The 17,794-nt window shown below is 33.6% G+C and overlaps 1 long non-coding RNA gene across 3 annotated transcripts in view; it reads right to left on the bottom strand.

The window, feature by feature from the left end:
- LOC120347567 (uncharacterized) overlaps positions 1-17,794 on the bottom strand; it is a 38,452-nt gene that overhangs the window by 11,161 nt on the left and 9,497 nt on the right. Inside the window, exons 5-8 of one of the 3 annotated variants that reach the window (XR_013479115.1) lie at positions 17,670-17,784; positions 13,648-13,762; positions 9,626-9,740; positions 536-650 (exon numbers count right to left, since the gene is read on the bottom strand). The exons of 1 other annotated variant lie outside the window; for it this stretch is intronic. This is a non-coding gene — a long non-coding RNA (uncharacterized LOC120347567). The remainder of the gene's footprint in view (positions 1-535; positions 651-9,625; positions 9,741-13,647; positions 13,763-17,669; positions 17,785-17,794) is intronic. One more of the 3 variants, XR_013479116.1, reaches the window with a different exon arrangement.

Here is a 17,794-nt window from a genome sequence, read left to right as displayed (position 1 = left end):
AACGAACACCAAAAACTCGATTGAACCCTGGTTGAAACTACTGTTCTAGACTATTGAAAAACTAACAAAACGCTATGGCGAAGAAACTAAACCCATAAAATATGAATATAACAAATACTATAAAATGAGGCCCGACCAATTGAATGCAACCGCAAATGCCCCATTAACAGTATTATAACCCTTCATTGCTGGCGACTGGCACATACATACTTCGATACTTGCCATCGATAGCTGAACGCCCGATAAGAAACATAAACCGCGTATTTTCAGAAATTAGGTATACGAAATTAACAAAGCAACAAAATTTATAGCATAAAAAAAAAACTGAACACCTGCCCGTGAACTAGCGTGTGGAAACAATTGCATTACATGTCTTCACGAAATTATATCAATAAAATTGGGCGAAATATTTTGGACATCTTGTGAGGATAATTCAAATATTTGCAGCTCTTCCTGACTAGTGGGATTTAACATGATATATATATCAGTTTATACCTGACAAAATATGAATTGAAAGATTTAGAAGATTACATACTTGCTCTTTACTCTTTAGACTATATAGGCTTCCATCTCACTCCGTGATGCACCAGACTATTAACAATGTCGATTCCGTTTGATACAATGACTCTTTCAAGTAGTGTTTTAGAAAACTGAAAATAAATATATAGTTTCATTATCAAGTATTGGATTTATAGATCACAAAAAATGCTGTTTGGTAGAGGTGAAGCAAAAGTAACATTATATTAAAATACATAAAAAAAAATCAATTTAATGTCATGATCATGTGTATACCGAGTCTATCTAACTTTAGGTGAAACAAAATTTCGTTGACTTAAGACACTATCAAGTTATTTGAATCACAGAAGATGCTATTTGACAGAAATACAGAGAAGAGATATAGTTGTTCGAACTATATCATTATCAATCTTTGGAATTGTACATAACAGGGACACAGAGAAGCTAAGCTTATACTAGAAGTATAAAAAATAAATTAATAATTTTTCGTTTATTCTAAAATTATTTGCTGATTTCCACAAAAATTACAATTTGTACTTAATTTGAATGATCTGTCAGTGCAATATATTGTATATCATATAAATATTGACAAGTCAATTATTTACTAGTACAGTGGTTTTCAAACGGTTACATTACATTACCAAGTTACATTACCCACAGGGATTGTAGATATTATACATTCATTATAAGAACATAACATATTAATACTCGAAACAAACTATGAAGAAATAGGGAATATATTTCTAGATTTGAAAACTTATGGACATGAAAGCATTATTTACGGCTATAGTAAACTATAGGAAATTTAATTTTAGGACACGAACCATATGGTTGAATGTACCACTGGGTGTGAGATTTAAGGTTATATTAATACACTTATATGTTATTGTTATTTGAAATACAATTCAACTTCCAACGCTCAACAGAATATCAATAAGGGTGTTAACAGACAAGGGGGTTAACAACTACATAACTATCCTCTGTCAGATCCACATACATATTATGGTACTTCGCGTGACTTACCATTTGTGGTGAAAACGATTTTCAAGATTAATAAAAAAAAGGGTATATGATATGGTATACAGAATGACAAGGACTGTGCTTGTAACGAAGTTAGACATGTTAGGAGTCGTAATATTCAGTATTATTATGCCTATTCCAACTTTAAATAATATTAATGGTGTTTTAACCCTCCCCAACCGGTCGGTCTGGTGCCATTTTACATGGGTTATTTTTTTTGTCAACCATTAGGCCCTAAAGCTTCACTCATGGCTTTTCATTAGCGTGTGATAGAGCTCTATTCAGCAATATATGTAAAACGCACTCATCTAAAAAAAAAAATTTTACGCTAAAATTTCAAAATTTCTATTGAACTTGCGAAATTTTGTGTCTAGTATAGGGTTAATAATTATTCCTAATAAATTAATTTTTATTTCAACGTGTTATTTTCCGACTTGTGTTACTTTCCGACAGAACAACACCAAAACCACTATTATAGCAAGAATGGTTACTCTAATATTCACGATTGTATTTACAGAATTTCTAGGTTCAAGGCTTAAATTGACGATTTTGATGACGCCACATCTCTAATTATTAGTGCACACGCCCCCTCGATGCAAAAAATTTTACTTTTTCCGACGGAAATGCGCGTAGAAAGCCGCAAACATTCTAATACGCGCTGTTACGCGTGAAAATTACCATTAATTTTACGTTTTTTTCACGTTTAAAAAAATCTCGATATGGCGCCAAGTATGGTGCAGTCGAAATCATATTTATCAAAACAACACAGCGGCAGGGATGATATGTATGACTGAAAATACATGCTAAACCAATAATGGGTCATTATAAAGGAGTTAATGTTATTGTTTACGATACGCACTTTGCGTCCGGGCTGGAGTTTCTTTTTCGCGAAATATACGACTCTACTATAGAACATTGACTTTAATACAGCGTCATACATACATACACGCATGAATATAAGATATGAACTCTCGCACCTAATAACAGCGCATTAGGAATATTGCCATCTTCGAACACTTATCAACATGAAACATATGATTACAGTGACTACAAAGGATTACCTGCTTCTAACACTTATCAATACGAACCGTATGGTTACTCGGACTACCGAGGTTTGCCAGCTTCGAACACTTATCAATATGAATCGTATGGGGTTACTTAGACTAACAAGAATTGCCAGCTTTGAACACTTATCAATATGAACTGTATGGATACTTGGACTAACAGTAATTGCCAGCTTTGAACACTTATCAATATGAACCGTATGGTTACTTGGACTAACAAGAATTGCCAGCTTTGAACACTTATCAATAGGAACCGTATGGTTACTTGGACTAACAAGAATTGCCAGCTTTGAACACTTATCAATAGGAACCGTATGGTTACTTGGACTAACAGGAATTGCCAGCTTTGAACACTTATCAATAGGAACCGTATGGTTACTTGGACTAACAAGAATTGCCAGCTTTGAACACTTATCAATATGAACCGTATGGTTACTTGGACTAACAAGAATTGCCAGCTTTGAACACTTATCAATAGGAACCGTATGTTTACTTGGACTAACAAAAATTGTCAGCTTTGAACACTTATCGATATGAATCGTATGGTTACTTGGACTAACAAGAATTGCCACCTTTGAACACTTATCAATATGAACCGTATGGTTACTTGGACTAACAAGAATTGCCAGCTTCGAACACTTATCGATATGAACCGTATGGTTACTTGGACTAACAAGAATCGCCAGCTTTGAACACTTATCAATATGAACCGTATGATTACTTGGACTACCAAGGATTGCCAGCTTCGAACACTTATCAATATGAACCGTATGGTTACTTGGACTACCAAGGATTGCCAGCTTCGAACACTTATCAGTATGAGTCGTATGGTTACTTGGATTACCAAGGATTGCCAGCTTAGAACACTTATCAATATGAATCGTATGGTTACTTGGATTACCAAGGATTGCTAGCATTGAACTCTTATTAACCTGAATTGTATGGTTACTGGGAGTAACAAGGATTGCCAGCTTCGAACACATATCAACATGAAACGTATGGTTTATTGGTTACTGGGACTACCAAGGGAAGTATAAGTCGGGCGTAGGGGATTTACGTCTACATTGGTGCAATTGGCCTAATTTATATATTACATTTTTTGAAAATTTCAGTTTGGGACACGAAGTGCATGGTTAACCAGCACCGAAGGTAGTAAGATCAACGGTTATATTAATGTACTTGATTAGACTCACTCCAATATTATCAGTATTGAAAATTTATTGCGATTCTGGATCGGAACATGAATGGCATGCTTTTTAACTGTTTACTACCAGGTGGTATAAACCAGTTAATCGTTTAACGAGCCTACAATTTAAATATAATTAGACGAATGATAGCACGCAAAAAAGTTGATGCTGAGTCCACTGTGCAGGGGTTCAATATTTGAATGCTCCTTTACAATGCTTCTTGAAATGCAATGAAATAAGGAAATAAAATTCATATGTTATATTCAAGAGATGCATCAATGCCTGATTTTTATAAAGATGCATCAATGCGTGATTTTTATAAAGATGCATCTTTTTAATGAAAATCTCTCATAATTTGACAAACCATGCAAAAAAGGCAGAAGGCAGAAACCTGGATTCCTTCATTTACTATGCTATCCAACAAGTGCTATCCAAACAAAGAAATTGCCAGTCGATTAGTAAACGAGGTGATTTGAGATTGTGGCTGACGAAAATGTCACAAAAATTAAAAAAAATATCTCTGGAAGATCACTGAGATAATATATCTCATTGAAAACACTATAAACTATGATTTATGAATGAAGTTGTATATTTTACTGTATATATTACTGCGACTAAAAAGTTTGGGAAACCATGATAATTTACAGTTACATTTCTGAGCTTAGTCGGTTCTTTTTTATAGTATCTTACTATTTTGCGGTAAAGTTTTGCTCATAAGATTAAACAAGTAAATTCTACACAGAATAATAAGGACCATTTTATCAATAACGTAATACCTGTATAAACAAAACATAAGAAATATAGACATGGTTGTATCCGTAAAACCCGTGTATTTATTCTATTTTATCCATTATATAGATGCATACACATAATAACCTAACATATTAGTACCAGCAATCAACGATATAGCAATAGGAAATGTATTTCTAAATGCAGACAATTATGAACATGAACGGACTATACCAATAGGATTTACGGCTATACTGATACGTTACAGCAGTGGTTCTCAAAGTGCATTGGGCGTCGTGAATTTTTTTTTTCTTTTTTGCGGAATCTCTTTTGGGCGCATAGGAAAGTAATATAACAAGCGTGGAAACGATACTATACAAGAAGTCCAAAAACGCAAGTATGACAAAGGCTTGATTGACTTTGGATCGTTCAAGTAGAAAAGCTCCGTGGTTTTTGTTGCAACTGGGAACGCAATGTTACTAAATGCCGTTTGGGCTTATTAGATAACATATTTCACTGGCCGAAATCTTGCATCAACAATACATTGCTGCTTTTCTTCGCTGTTTTTGAACGGAATTGTTTTAAAAAGAAATTTTAATTCTGAAAATGTAACGAGTTATTGGAATTCCTTCAATAAGGATTATCCTTCCTTGGTAAAAAATGCGTTGTGCACTGTGGTCCCATTTGGAACTTCGTATTCATGTGAAGCAGGTCTTTCGACCATGCCCGTAATACACACAATATCGATCTCGAATAAATGTTGAGGGGAATGCGTGCGGCTCTCACAATTCTTACCAAGGTTCAGAGACAATTGTAAAAAGTGGTTAAATGCAATTTCACTGACTTTGAAAACTCATTGCAAGAAGGTCCTTTATTGAAAGGTATTAAAGCGGTTTTCACGAGGTGTCGCAACTTGAGCATATTTTTTGGAGGCCGCCACAATACGAAGAAATTTGAGAACCACTGCGTTACAGTATCGCCACTAGAAGCGATATTTTAGTTTGGGGCTTGCATACCGTGGTTAACCAGTGCCAAATGGTATAGACTTCACATTGATACACTCGGTTGGACGTACTTATATAACATCGTTATTATAATAAGCTAATGTAATTCTGGCTTGGAAAACGAATGGCACAGTCTGGTTAGTACCATGGTCATAGACCAGGGCTACTAAACTGGCGGACCGCGGTCCGAATCCGGACTTTTTGGGTATTCGATTCGGACCGCGCCTAATTCTTTATTTTGAATCATTAGCCCCACTTTTGAAGTTTCCTTTTATAAAATCACTTTTATAGATTTAAATATATACGAAAAGAAATATAACGCCATAACAAACAATCTTGATTAGCTAATAATCATTAGTCGGCCGAGGAAGTGCGTGTTTAAGGATGAGGAATATAATTTCTGGAAAGACCGGACCCAAATATTTTTTAAGTTTTGTATGCGGATCTTCGACAAAAATAGTTGAGTGGCCCTGTCATAGACCATGGTAATTTCAAATTACAAATGAGATTAGCCATATTGGCTCATAAAATTAAATCAATGAATCCAATGCAGGATAATAATGACTATGCTATCAATGAAGAAGGCAGTATACGTATAAATATGACACAGGATATATAGACATCCTTGATCCGCAAAATTCAAGTGTGTACTCAATTTATTTCATCATACATAAAAATGAGTTGTCATGTTTTAGAATTAATTTCTCCTAATAATACAATGCTGTTCTAGCAGTCAGCTAGACGTTTGTAGGAAGGGTTCAAGGAGAAATCAATAACTGGTACTTATATCTCAAGAAGGAAAAAAACATTCCATAAGTATAGTAAAGCTATGGAAATATTTTTACGAGTTGAGGTGATTACAATGTAAAACTCTTGTTATGAGAATGCTCGCCACACTTCAAAAATACCTAGCTAGCAATAAGCTACAAATAACAAATGGTATGTTTCATTCAAAAATACTTTGAAAATACGAGGATGGAATGTAAATATCCAAAAAATGCACGATTAGGTCCACCAAACAAAAAATAGATTTGTTTATCTACATGCCCCCCTCAAAAATTGTCTACGCCCATTTTGCGAGGCGCGCCCCACCGTTTGAAAACCATTGCCCTAGTGAATAATTGCTGATACCTTTTTAATGCTTTTTTTTTTTTTTTTTTTTTTTTTTTTGGGTAGAATATTAAGTTTCATGCCGACGAAGAAATGAACACGGGTCGGGTTCTAAAAGACTGCCATATGAAATTATGAGCGCGCATTGGTGCCTAAACTAACAGCATTACTGCAAACAACGGAAAAAGTTCCTTCTCGGGAATGACAAAAACCTGACAAAATTGGGAACTAAGTAATGCAATTTTTAACCCGACTATTGGGCGGTAATATGACAAAAACAAGGTTTTTCAATATGGTAAGCTGGAGTGTAGATGCAAACAGCTAATTTTCAAAGATATGCTAAAATTGTCAATATTATGCCTAAAACTCAGCTACTAATAAACATGTACAACGAGTCAACGATACTTCAAACACTCTGACGAAAATTTCTCCCTTGGTCTATTAGTGCAGAGGTTCTCAAAATGCTCGGTGAGAGAAACTTAGGGGCTCCGCGAGCCATTCGATTACTTATTAAAATAATGACTTTGCTAATTTTGTGACTGTCAAAAGAAGTAATAACATCATTAATAAAATTTGACAGCAGTAGCGTCGAAATATGACAACGAGCGTATTTTCAAATGTGACATTATCTATATGTAGGATCGCAGTGCAGTGCAGTGCATTTGTTTTTTCGGCACTCAAAATTATTTTAAAGATAGGGACAAAATACGAACGATTGTAATTTCCAATATTGGAAAAAAAAAATGTTGATATATTTTGCATTAATTATCTTATATAATATCGTCACATACCGAGAAAAAGAAGTATTGGGAGAAAAGTAAGTATTTACTGTGTTTCGATTTCAGTTACTATATTGTATGGTTGTACAAATTTTATAGAAATCCTAACATAACACAAATTTACAATGTCTAAAAAGCGTTTTCAATCTGCTACGAGACTGCTAAAACAAAACTTATGGTGAAATCTTCCGTTTTAGAATTTAGTTTTGATATTTTATAATGCCGCTTTTCGATCAAAAAATTGGGTTGCGGATTCACCTCTTTATCATTTATTCTCAGCTTCTCTTCACCGATTTTTATAATATAGTATTCTAACTTGTTTCGCACACTGAACTCTTAGTTTCGCACAAGAAAAACAAGTTATCGTCGTCCTCGTAGATTGTAAAACAATACAGGCATATGCCAAAAAAAATTGTGATTCAGAGAGAATAAGCACATAAGTTGTTCCTTCGATGTCCGCCGACCCGCAAGAATTAATACTTTCGAAAAAATGAATCGGGCGGGAATACAGATTACAAACTTTAGGATCGCGGCCACAAAAACAATTAGCGATTTTAATAAATTTTACCAGTAAAAAAAAAACGCTATGTCGTCGACTTCAAGTTTCTTCTAATTTTCGAAGGGAGTATCGACCTCCGACGGACCCCCGTTGTATTTTAAAAAAATATTCGTTATTCGACTATTCGGTATTCGTAAAAAATATTCGAACTATTCGACTCGGAAAAAAATATTCGATTTTGCACACCCCTAGTGGTAATATACTTGAAACACAATAAGTTTTTTCAAAAATATTGAACTATTTCGAACTTTTCCGACCTAGCGGGGAATAATTCAAATATTCCATTAAATCGAGAACTAATTTAAAAAAAATTATTCAACAAAAAGTTGTGGTGGCACAATGTGGTATTCGAAGACGGTAAATTTTACAAAAATTTATTAATTTCAGAAGAATATTTAATTATTTCGATTTAATTTCGACTTGGGGGAGAAAATTTGAATGTACCAGTAATTTTTCGAACTATGTCATTATGTGAACTATATGAACTATGTCAAGTTTTGGATTTATAAATAACAGAAAATATAATTCGATATGAATTGGATATATATTTCAGCAAATCTATTTGTGCCTGTCTGTTCTTACTCTCGCAATGGCAACATCGAAAAAAATAATACTACGTAACGTTGTGTGATTTTTCAAATTCTAGTTAACCTTAACCTTTCCGAGCCTGTCGAAACCATGCGCTATCCTGAAAGCTCTCGCCAAACCACATTGTACCGAACAGTTGAAATTAGGAGCCCAATCCTAACTTTATAAAGGGGAAGCCTAATTTCGTGCAAGGTTATGGAAAATGAGAAGATTCATCTTGAAAATCCTAGGTTTTTCATGACAGTCCAAGATGTTTCAAAGTCGTAAGCAAAAAGCATCTAAGAGCACTATCATATAAACACAAACACCCAAGCGCGCGACATCCGTGGAGATAACGGGTTCACTAAAACGTACAACTGCGCACACTATACAAATAGCAAAGCTAATTTATTAGTTGTTGAACGTGTAAGTTTAAATATCTGAGATGAACTCTAATTAAATTTGCATAATTCGAGAACGATGTGATAGAAAAGTGCCATAATAAAAAACTGTTTTAATTTAAAGGACCCTCGTCGAAACCCTGGAACAGCTCCAACGAACACCAAAAACTCGATTGAACCCTGGTTGAAACTACTGTTCTAAGAATATTGAAAAACTAACAAAACGCTATGGCGAAGAAACTAAACCCATAAAATATGAATATAACAAATACTATAAAATGAGGCCCGACAAATTGAATGCAACCGCAAATGCCCCATTGACAGTATTATAACCCTTCATGGCTGGCGACTGGCACTTACATACTTCGATACTTGCCATCGATAGCTGAACGCCCGATAAGAAACCTAAACCGCGTATTTTCAGAAATTAGGTATACGAAATTAACAAAGCAACAAAATTTATAGCATAAAAAAAAAACTGAACACCTGCCCATGAACTAGCGTGTGGAAACAATTGCATTACATGACTTCACGAAATTATATCAATAAAATTGGGCGAAATATTTTGGATATCTTGTGAGGATAATTCAAATATTTGCAGCTCTTCCTGACTAGTGGGATTTAACATGATATATATATCAGTTTATACCTGACAAAATATGAATTGAAAGATTTAGAAGATTACATACTTGCTCTTTACTCTTTAGACTATATAGGCTTCCATCTCACTCCGTGATGCACCAGACTATTAACAATGTCGATTCCCTTTGATACAATGACTCTTTCAAGTAGTGTTTTAGAAAACTGAAAATAAATATATAGTTTCATTATCAAGTATTGGATTTATAGATTACAAAAAATGCTGTTTGGTAGAGGTGAAGCAAAATTAACATTATAATAAAATACATAAAAAAAAATCAATTTAATGTCATGATCATGTGTATACCGAGTCTATCTAACTTTAGATGAAACAAAATTTCGTTGACCTAAGACACTATCAAGTTATTTGAATCACAGAAGATGCTATTTGACAGAAATACAGAGAAGAGATATAGTTGTTCGAACTATATCATTATCAATCTTTGGAATTGTACATAACAGGGACACAGAGAAGCTAAGCTTATACTAGTATATACAAGTATAAAAAAATAAATTAATAATTTTTCGTTTATTCTAAAATTATTTGCTGATTTCCACAAAAATTACAATTTGTACTTAATTTGAATGATCTGTCAGTGCAATATATTGTATATCATATAAATATTGACAAGTCAATTATTTACTAGTACAGTGGTTTTCAAACGGTTACATTACATTACCAAGTTACATTACCCACAGGGATTGTAGATATTATACATTCATTATAAGAACATAACATATTAATACTCGAAATAAACTATGAAGAAATAGGGAATATATTTCTAGATTTGAAAACTTATGGACATGAAAGCATGGATTCTAGAAACACTACCAATGAAGGTCTATACTAGTTATAAGGTATTTACGGCTATAGTAAACTATAGGAAATTTAATTTTAGGACACGAACCATATGGTTGAATGTACCACTGGGTGTGAGATTTAAGGTTATATTAATACACTTATATGTTATTGTTATTTGAAATACAATTCAACTTCCAACGCTCAACAGAATATCAATAAGGGTATTAACAGACAAGGGGGTTAACAACTACATTACTACCCTCTGTCAGATCCACATACATAGTATGGTACTTCGCGTGACTTACCATTTGTGGTGAAAACGATTTTCAAGAAAAATAAAAAAAGGGTATATGATATGGTATACAGAATGACAAGGACTGTGCTTGTAACGAAGTTAGACATGTTAGAAGTCGTAATATTCAGTATTATTATGCCTATTCCAACTTTAAATAATATTAATGGTGTTTTAACCCTCCCCAACCGGTCGGTCTGGTGCCATTTTACATGGGTTATTTTTTTTGTCAACCATTAGGCCCTAAAGCTTCACTCATGGCTTTTTATTAGCGTGTGATAGAGCTCTATTCAGCAATATATGTAAAACGCACTCATCTAAAAAAAAAATTTTTACGCTAAAATTTCAAAATTTCTATTGAACTTGCGAAATTTTGCGTCTTCGATACTTCAAACACTCTGACGAAAATTTCTCCCTTGGTCTATTAGTGCAGAGGTTCTCAAAATGCTCGGTGAGAGAAACTTAGGGGCTCCGCGAGCCATTCGATTACTTATTAAAATAATGACTTTGCTAATTTTGTGACTGTCAAAAGAAGTAATAACATCATTAATAAAATTTGACAGCAGTAGCGTCGAAATATGACAACGAGCGTATTTTCAAATGTGACATTATCTATATGTAGGATCGCAGTGCAGTGCAGTGCATTTGTTTTTTCGGCACTCAAAATTATTTTAAAGATAGGGACAAAATACGAACGATTGTAATTTCCAATATTGGAAAAAAAAAATGTTGATATATTTTGCATTAATTATCTTATATAATATCGTCACATACCGAGAAAAAGAAGTATTGGGAGAAAAGTAAGTATTTACTGTGTTTCGATTTCAGTTACTATATTGTATGGTTGTACAAATTTTATAGAAATCCTAACATAACACAAATTTACAATGTCTAAAAAGCGTTTTCAATCTGCTACGAGACTGCTAAAACAAAACTTATGGTGAAATCTTCCGTTTTAGAATTTAGTTTTGATATTTTATAATGCCGCTTTTCGATCAAAAAATTGGGTTGCGGATTCACCTCTTTATCATTTATTCTCAGCTTCTCTTCACCGATTTTTATAATATAGTATTCTAACTTGTTTCGCACACTGAACTCTTAGTTTCGCACAAGAAAAACAAGTTATCGTCGTCCTCGTAGATTGTAAAACAATACAGGCATATGCCAAAAAAAATTGTGATTCAGAGAGAATAAGCACATAAGTTGTTCCTTCGATGTCCGCCGACCCGCAAGAATTAATACTTTCGAAAAAATGAATCGGGCGGGAATACAGATTACGAACTTTAGGATCGCGGCCACAAAAACAATTAGCGATTTTAATAAATTTTACCAGTAAAAAAAAAACGCTATGTCGTCGACTTCAAGTTTCTTCTAATTTTCGAAGGGAGTATCGACCTCCGACGGACCCCCGTTGTATTTTAAAAAAATATTCGTTATTCGACTATTCGGTATTCGTAAAAAATATTCGAACTATTCGACTCGGAAAAAAATATTCGATTTTGCACACCCCTAGTGGTAATATACTTGAAACACAATAAGTTTTTTCAAAAATATTGAACTATTTCGAACTTTTCCGACCTAGCGGGGAATAATTCAAATATTCCATTAAATCGAGAACTAATATAAAAAAAATTATTCAACAAAAAGTTGTGGTGGCACAATGGGGTATTCGAAGACGGTAAATTTTACAAAAATTTATTAATTTCAGAAGAATATTTAATTATTTCGATTTAATTTCGACTTGGGGGAGAAAATTTGAATGTACCAGTAATTTTTCGAACTATGTCATTATGTGAACTATATGAACTATGTCAAGTTTTGGATTTATAAATAACAGAAAATATAATTCGATATGAATTGGATATATATTTCAGCAAATCTATTTGTGCCTGTCTGTTCTTACTCTCGCAATGGCAACATCGAAAAAAATAATACTACGTAACGTTGTGTGATTTTTCAAATTCTAGTTAACCTTAACCTTTCCGAGCCTGTCGAAACCATGCGCTATCCTGAAAGCTCTCGCCAAACCACATTGTACCGAACAGTTGAAATTAGGAGCCCAATCCTAACTTTATAAAGGGGAAGCCTAATTTCGTGCAAGGTTATGGAAAATGAGAAGATTCATCTTGAAAATCCTAGGTTTTTCATGACAGTCCAAGATGTTTCAAAGTCGTAAGCAAAAAGCATCTAAGAGCACTATCATATAAACACAAACACCCAAGCGCGCGACATCCGTGGAGATAACGGGTTCACTAAAACGTACAACTGCGCACACTATACAAATAGCAAAGCTAATTTATTAGTTGTTGAACGTGTAAGTTTAAATATCTGAGATGAACTCTAATTAAATTTGCATAATTCGAGAACGATGTGATAGAAAAGTGCCATAATAAAAAACTGTTTTAATTTAAAGGACCCTCGTCGAAACCCTGGAACAGCTCCAACGAACACCAAAAACTCGATTGAACCCTGGTTGAAACTACTGTTCTAAGAATATTGAAAAACTAACAAAACGCTATGGCGAAGAAACTAAACCCATAAAATATGAATATAACAAATACTATAAAATGAGGCCCGACAAATTGAATGCAACCGCAAATGCCCCATTGACAGTATTATAACCCTTCATGGCTGGCGACTGGCACTTACATACTTCGATACTTGCCATCGATAGCTGAACGCCCGATAAGAAACCTAAACCGCGTATTTTCAGAAATTAGGTATACGAAATTAACAAAGCAACAAAATTTATAGCATAAAAAAAAAACTGAACACCTGCCCATGAACTAGCGTGTGGAAACAATTGCATTACATGACTTCACGAAATTATATCAATAAAATTGGGCGAAATATTTTGGATATCTTGTGAGGATAATTCAAATATTTGCAGCTCTTCCTGACTAGTGGGATTTAACATGATATATATATCAGTTTATACCTGACAAAATATGAATTGAAAGATTTAGAAGATTACATACTTGCTCTTTACTCTTTAGACTATATAGGCTTCCATCTCACTCCGTGATGCACCAGACTATTAACAATGTCGATTCCCTTTGATACAATGACTCTTTCAAGTAGTGTTTTAGAAAACTGAAAATAAATATATAGTTTCATTATCAAGTATTGGATTTATAGATTACAAAAAATGCTGTTTGGTAGAGGTGAAGCAAAATTAACATTATAATAAAATACATAAAAAAAAATCAATTTAATGTCATGATCATGTGTATACCGAGTCTATCTAACTTTAGATGAAACAAAATTTCGTTGACCTAAGACACTATCAAGTTATTTGAATCACAGAAGATGCTATTTGACAGAAATACAGAGAAGAGATATAGTTGTTCGAACTATATCATTATCAATCTTTGGAATTGTACATAACAGGGACACAGAGAAGCTAAGCTTATACTAGTATATACAAGTATAAAAAAATAAATTAATAATTTTTCGTTTATTCTAAAATTATTTGCTGATTTCCACAAAAATTACAATTTGTACTTAATTTGAATGATCTGTCAGTGCAATATATTGTATATCATATAAATATTGACAAGTCAATTATTTACTAGTACAGTGGTTTTCAAACGGTTACATTACATTACCAAGTTACATTACCCACAGGGATTGTAGATATTATACATTCATTATAAGAACATAACATATTAATACTCGAAATAAACTATGAAGAAATAGGGAATATATTTCTAGATTTGAAAACTTATGGACATGAAAGCATGGATTCTAGAAACACTACCAATGAAGGTCTATACTAGTTATAAGGTATTTACGGCTATAGTAAACTATAGGAAATTTAATTTTAGGACACGAACCATATGGTTGAATGTACCACTGGGTGTGAGATTTAAGGTTATATTAATACACTTATATGTTATTGTTATTTGAAATACAATTCAACTTCCAACGCTCAACAGAATATCAATAAGGGTATTAACAGACAAGGGGGTTAACAACTACATTACTACCCTCTGTCAGATCCACATACATAGTATGGTACTTCGCGTGACTTACCATTTGTGGTGAAAACGATTTTCAAGAAAAATAAAAAAAGGGTATATGATATGGTATACAGAATGACAAGGACTGTGCTTGTAACGAAGTTAGACATGTTAGAAGTCGTAATATTCAGTATTATTATGCCTATTCCAACTTTAAATAATATTAATGGTGTTTTAACCCTCCCCAACCGGTCGGTCTGGTGCCATTTTACATGGGTTATTTTTTTTGTCAACCATTAGGCCCTAAAGCTTCACTCATGGCTTTTTATTAGCGTGTGATAGAGCTCTATTCAGCAATATATGTAAAACGCACTCATCTAAAAAAAAAATTTTTACGCTAAAATTTCAAAATTTCTATTGAACTTGCGAAATTTTGCGTCTTCGATACTTCAAACACTCTGACGAAAATTTCTCCCTTGGTCTATTAGTGCAGAGGTTCTCAAAATGCTCGGTGAGAGAAACTTAGGGGCTCCGCGAGCCATTCGATTACTTATTAAAATAATGACTTTGCTAATTTTGTGACTGTCAAAAGAAGTAATAACATCATTAATAAAATTTGACAGCAGTAGCGTCGAAATATGACAACGAGCGTATTTTCAAATGTGACATTATCTATATGTAGGATCGCAGTGCAGTGCAGTGCATTTGTTTTTTCGGCACTCAAAATTATTTTAAAGATAGGGACAAAATACGAACGATTGTAATTTCCAATATTGGAAAAAAAAAATGTTGATATATTTTGCATTAATTATCTTATATAATATCGTCACATACCGAGAAAAAGAAGTATTGGGAGAAAAGTAAGTATTTACTGTGTTTCGATTTCAGTTACTATATTGTATGGTTGTACAAATTTTATAGAAATCCTAACATACCACAAATTTACAATGTCTAAAAAGCGTTTTCAATCTGCTACGAGACTGCTAAAACAAAACTTATGGTGAAATCTTCCGTTTTAGAATTTAGTTTTGATATTTTATAATGCCGCTTTTCGATCAAAAAATTGGGTTGCGGATTCACCTCTTTATCATTTATTCTCAGCTTCTCTTCACCGATTTTTATAATATAGTATTCTAACTTGTTTCGCACACTGAACTCTTAGTTTCGCACAAGAAAAACAAGTTATCGTCGTCCTCGTAGATTGTAAAACAATACAGGCATATGCCAAAAAAAATTGTGATTCAGAGAGAATAAGCACATAAGTTGTTCCTTCGATGTCCGCCGACCCGCAAGAATTAATACTTTCGAAAAAATGAATCGGGCGGGAATACAGATTACGAACTTTAGGATCGCGGCCACAAAAACAATTAGCGATTTTAATAAATTTTACCAGTAAAAAAAAAACGCTATGTCGTCGACTTCAAGTTTCTTCTAATTTTCGAAGGGAGTATCGACCTCCGACGGACCCCCGTTGTATTTTAAAAAAATATTCGTTATTCGACTATTCGGTATTCGTAAAAAATATTCGAACTATTCGACTCGGAAAAAAATATTCGATTTTGCACACCCCTAGTGGTAATATACTTGAAACACAATAAGTTTTTTCAAAAATATTGAACTATTTCGAACTTTTCCGACCTAGCGGGGAATAATTCAAATATTCCATTAAATCGAGAACTAATATAAAAAAAATTATTCAACAAAAAGTTGTGGTGGCACAATGTGGTATTCGAAGACGGTAAATTTTACAAAAATTTATTAATTTCAGAAGAATATTTAATTATTTCGATTTAATTTCGACTTGGGGGAGAAAATTTGAATGTACCAGTAATTTTTCGAACTATGTCATTATGTGAACTATATGAACTATGTCAAGTTTTGGATTTATAAATAACAGAAAATATAATTCGATATGAATTGGATATATATTTCAGCAAATCTATTTGTGCCTGTCTGTTCTTACTCTCGCAATGGCAACATCGAAAAAAATAATACTACGTAACGTTGTGTGATTTTTCAAATTCTAGTTAACCTTAACCTTTCCGAGCCTGTCGAAACCATGCGCTATCCTGAAAGCTCTCGCCAAACCACATTGTACCGAACAGTTGAAATTAGGAGCCCAATCCTAACTTTATAAAGGGGAAGCCTAATTTCGTGCAAGGTTATGGAAAATGAGAAGATTCATCTTGAAAATCCTAGGTTTTTCATGACAGTCCAAGATGTTTCAAAGTCGTAAGCAAAAAGCATCTAAGAGCACTATCATATAAACACAAACACCCAAGCGCGCGACATCCGTGGAGATAACGGGTTCACTAAAACGTACAACTGCGCACACTATATAAATAGCAAAGCTAATTTATTAGTTGTTGAACGTGTAAGTTTAAATATCTGAGATGAACTCTAATTAAATTTGCATAATTCGAGAACGATGTGATAGAAAAGTGCCATAATAAAAAACTGTTTTAATTTAAAGGACCCTCGTCGAAACCCTGGAACAGCTCCAACGAACACCAAAAACTCGATTGAACCCTGGTTGAAACTACTGTTCTAAGAATATTGAAAAACTAACAAAACGCTATGGCGAAGAAACTAAACCCATAAAATATGAATATAACAAATACTATAAAATGAGGCCCGACAAATTGAATGCAACCGCAAATGCCCCATTGACAGTATTATAACCCTTCATGGCTGGCGACTGGCACTTACATACTTCGATACTTGCCATCGATAGCTGAACGCCCGATAAGAAACCTAAACCGCGTATTTTCAGAAATTAGGTATACGAAATTAACAAAGCAACAAAATTTATAGCATAAAAAAAAAACTGAACACCTGCCCATGAACTAGCGTGTGGAAACAATTGCATTACATGACTTCACGAAATTATATCAATAAAATTGGGCGAAATATTTTGGATATCTTGTGAGGATAATTCAAATATTTGCAGCTCTTCCTGACTAGTGGGATTTAACATGATATATATATCAGTTTATACCTGACAAAATATGAATTGAAAGATTTAGAAGATTACATACTTGCTCTTTACTCTTTAGACTATATAGGCTTCCATCTCACTCCGTGATGCACCAGACTATTAACAATGTCGATTCCCTTTGATACAATGACTCTTTCAAGTAGTGTTTTAGAAAACTGAAAATAA

Source organism: Styela clava, chromosome 11 (assembly GCF_964204865.1).
Source record: "Styela clava chromosome 11, kaStyClav1.hap1.2, whole genome shotgun sequence".
NCBI classification, from domain to species: Eukaryota; Metazoa; Chordata; class Ascidiacea; order Stolidobranchia; family Styelidae; genus Styela; species Styela clava.
Note: the sequence above shows the minus strand (reverse complement) of the source record. Positions and strands in the feature narration are given on the sequence as shown.